We start from the raw sequence: 4,670 nt of genomic DNA, 5'->3' as shown, positions 1-4,670 counted from the left end.
AGTTGATTTTATCAATATACAACATATAGTACTAGATCGAACGCGATTATCTGATTTAGATTGTTTTAAGGGACCTAGCATGATAATCCAATTTCCCAAAAATATCATATTTATTAAGCGTGATCGAACAATCAGATTGTAGTTAGTTTAACTGTTCATAAAAGGGCGAGGAAAGCAAATAAACCATGGAAAGGGACACATTACGACGCACCCTTGAGAGGTGCGTCACGGTTCTCAGAAAACTAACCACTTCGACTTTGCTATTTCTCCTTTTATTTAACGAATCTCAAATTATGGGACAGGATACGTTCTATTCGATTTATGGATCGATTGCGACAGAACGCGTGATCAGTTTTGCAGCGTGAGGCTTAGGCTTAGGGGTTTAAAGTCAATACTCAGAATATAATTGTATGTTGTTGTGTCCCTTTCACGTCGAACTTAAGGGTCTATTTATAGGAAAGAGTTCGTGGAAAGATAGAATTGCAGAACTCTAATCCACGAGGAATTAGGAAAAAACACGTACCAGATATTTTCAGCGCCCAGGCCTGGGCGCCGAAGATTTCGGCGCCCAGAGCCAGGCGTTGAAAATAGAGTCTGGGCTGTTTTTCTTAGTCAGATTCGGATTCCTAGAATCCGAAGTATTTGAGATTTAATTGAGTCCTTTAGTGCGTATTAACCTTGTGACGGGATGCGTCTGGGCCCGTTACGAACTCTAGGCTCGTTAGGATTTTAATCAATACGTGACTCTTACTTTCGAATCATATTAGGAATAGGATTCTATCGCAATTTCTATCTCATTTAGGATTTATGTTGGAATGCAACACCTAATTCTGACAGGTTTCTATCTTTTATGACTTGCCACTTTAACAACTACCTATTACGGCAGTTACTATTTTTAGCAGGTTTCCATAAATAGCAGGTTTCTATAAATAGCAGGTTTCGGGTGAAATGAAAAGGGGATTTGAGATTCATTATTTTATAGGAGATGCGTTGTCAAGTGGAGATTTATGTTTTCATCATCGAACCTTTCCCTTTCGGGAATGGGGACAAAAGTAGGTGTCTACAGTTAGCCCCCACTTTGACTGAGTCTCGGGATGAGACGATGGTCAAAGTACTGGACGGAGTGCGCCACACAAGCCATGGTATATGTGACCTGTTTTGCGAGGGTCTCACGAGCCCCCGAGTGATAACATTTGACTTAAGGGTCATCACTTGAAATGTCGACATATCCCTCACGTGTCATCGGGATTTGTCAACGGATAGTATAGAGTACTCCCTCACTTTGTCATTGGAAGTATCTAAAGAGGCGTAGAAACTCCCTCACTTTGTCATTGGGAGTAGCTACAGATGTTTTCGAAATCAAAGCTATAAAGTGTAATTGGGCCTGGCCAAGCCCAACCACGAGGTAAAAATGTTTTTTAAAGATTCTCATTTTCAAGGCTAGTTAAACGAGAAAACCCCCTTGTTTTTATGGGACGTAAAACGAAGGAAAATCCAGCACATCGTTCTTTTTTGGAAAAACGGAAAACCAATCCTTTAATTTTTGGAAAAAAGGGAAAACCAATTTCATCGTTCTTTTTTGGAAAAACGGAAAACCAATCCTTTAATTTTTGGAAAAAGGGAAAACCGATCCTTTAATTTTTGGAAAAAGGGAAAACCGATCCTTTAATTTTTGGAAAAAGGGAAAACCGATCCTTTAATTTTTGGAAAAAGGGAAAACCGATCCTTTAATTTTTGGAAAAAGGGAAAACCGATCCTTTAATTTTTGGAAAAAGGGAAAACCGATCCTTTAATTTTTGGAAAAAGGGAAAACCGATAATGGTTATCGCTGCAGCGACTAAGGACCTCCGCGGTTAGTGACGCAAACCCCGCCGGCTAAAGATGGCGAGCCTGTCCGCTAAGGGTGGACACCCCGTCCGATAGAAGTGGACGAATCTGTTTTTGAAATTTGAAGATAAGGACCTACGCGGTTTGTGACGTAGACCCCGCCGGCTAAAGATGGCGAGCCTATTTTGAATTCGAAGACTTTATTTTTCGAAAACTGAGGACCTGCGCGGCTAGTGACGCAGACCCCGCCCGTTGAAGGTGGGCGAGCCCATTTTGAATTTCTTACTTTCTTTTCATTTTGCCTATGTGGAAGGGCTTTTGTGATTACGACTTGTTGGTGGGTCGCAATATTTCCTGATTAGGTGTGTCCTATAAGTGGGCCCACACTGTGTATATATTTTTTGTTAGCGATATATTTTTTTTTTTTAAAATACCGTTTTTTTTTCGTTTCTTTTTTTTTGAGATTATCCAAACACGGGACTTGTGTATAGCGCAGCCCGGGAATGTGATTTTGATCGCGCGCTCTCTGTTGGAGTATACTTTTCGCGAGCCGCCCAAGTACTCGGGCCTTGGTGGTCATTTTTCGCATACTTCATAACGTCTTTTAATCATGTTTGGGGTCGAGCTCGTATGTGCGAGCGACCTTTCATAGTGGTGTGCTACTTCGGCGAAGCCATGGGGTGCGACTTCAGTCTTCGGGCGACAAAGTTTAATATTATTCGGTTTAGCTTGGCCCAATTTAATCCTTTGACAGACAAACATTTTTTTTTGAGAAACCAACGACTTAACAACATTTTTTGGTGTTTCGAAGAATGACCTTGATATTTTTTGTTTTGAAAAGTGTACATATATGTTTCTTGAGACAAGTCTAAGTTTCGACCAGGTTTTACCATTCATTTTTGCTATTTGGGAACTTAAAGGTGCTTTTGGGCTTGATCCTAATTGTACATAGGGCCTCGTGTCTAGCAACACGGTTTTAAGTCTGTTCCTGTTCCGCGTTTTGTGAAATCTGGGCCTTGGGCCGCATTTTCGGCGCCCAAGGCTGGGCGTTAAATATTTCGGCGCCCAGCTTTGTGCGCTGAAAGTCTTTTCCTGGTGAATTTTGACTTTCAGATTTCTTAACGCGTTTCCGAATGGGATCAGGATGTCACTTGATGCGTTCAGCTATATATAGGGGCTAGATACGTCCCTTATTTTCCATCACTCTCAATTTCCTTCTTTCTTTGCTGCGTTTTAATTACTCCTTGCTTTCGTCATGTCAATTCCCACTTTCTCACTCCAACGGGCTGTTAGGCGTTGGCTACGGGCCCTTAATCCTACAGAAAAGGCTTTATTGAAAGAATACCACTTAGAGTCACTTTTATGCTTACAACAAATTAACATTGACTATAATTTTCTGCACGCAGCCCTAAGCTTTTGGGATTCCGATCATCATGTTTTTGTCTTTCGGGGCAACGAAATATGTCCTTTGCCAGATGAATTTGCTGCGATCCTTGGTTATCCTACTAATGCTACCCCTGCCACTCCTGGCACTATTGAAGAGAGTAAAACAACCATAGGGGCTTTCCTAGGACTAGATGCTAACATGCTTGCTGAAGTTGTTGTAGGTGATGAAGTTAATTTGGCAAAACTTGTAAAACACCACTTTAGGCCTAGTAAGAATATGACCGAACAAAAATTGAATATTCGAGCCCTTGTGTTTTGCTTGTTGAATCATTATTTGCTGTCGAATAACAATGGTGAGTTCGGTGACATAAGGTTGATCCCCTTGATTATCCAGATGGAAAGTTGCTATTCCATTATGCCGTTGGTTGTTGCCGAGACTTTGCTGAGTGCGGATGAGCTGAAGAAGGATGCCAAATGTGAACATTTTAATGGAAGCCCCCTATTACTGCAGGTAATCGATTTTTTCTTGCGCACGTATACACGTTTTGTTTTTTTTGCGTACACATTTTTATTCATCCTGCCTTGGGGCTGAGTTTCAGCGCCCAGGGCTGGGCGCTGGAATTTTCGGGTCCTGGTCCTGGGCGATTGAAACTGCGCCCCAAGAACCGTTTTCTTTTATTATTATTTTTTGATCGTGCCCGTTTTTTGCAGATTTGGCTCGTGGAACGGCTTAGACTCTTGGAAGCTCCTGCCGATCCTAAACATTATCGCCCTATAGCCTTGGGTAACCGAAAATACTTGCACCAAGACCAGGACGAGGCCGAATGGACCTCCTTTTTTACTTATGGCATTTGTTCTATTAAGTGGGTGGTACCATGGTGGGGTTTGACTACTATGACGGGGGGTTCTGATGTATCGATTTATGTTTCTTTGTTGGGGCTATCTCGTCCCATTTATATTTTCCCTTACCGAGTCATGCGTCAATATGGTTTAAGGCAGACTATCCCCTTTTCTAATACGGTACCACCTAAGGTAGCGGCCTTTTCACAAGCACGAGTTCTAGCGTGGGCTAAGTATTATGATGGTCTCCCGCGTTGGGCCGTAGCTACAAATGGCTTTGTGGGTCTTTCTGAAAAATACAAGTTGTGGATGAGCTCCGATGATAAAGCTGTGAGGACCGAGGCTCGAAATGGGGAGCCGGCTGAGCTTTTGATACCTCGTATTCATGTTAAGTATGAGGGTCCTGATTCTGCCAAACCTCGTACCTATAGTATTAAGACTGTGAAAGCTTGTCCTGATCAGCGAAAGGAAGTTCCTCCCCGTTCCAGTTTCAGGCCTAAAAAGATGCCTAACATGAAAGGGCCTGCTGTTGTTAAAAGAAATGCAAGCTCTAGCGGAGATCGTCGCCGAAACAATGTATGGGTTAGGAAGGCTCAGCCGCCTGTAGAAACAGTGGC

This window comes from Spinacia oleracea, chromosome 2 (assembly GCF_020520425.1).
Source record: "Spinacia oleracea cultivar Varoflay chromosome 2, BTI_SOV_V1, whole genome shotgun sequence".
Taxonomy (NCBI): Eukaryota; Viridiplantae; Streptophyta; class Magnoliopsida; order Caryophyllales; family Amaranthaceae; genus Spinacia; species Spinacia oleracea.
This window is presented reverse-complemented; position numbering follows the sequence as displayed.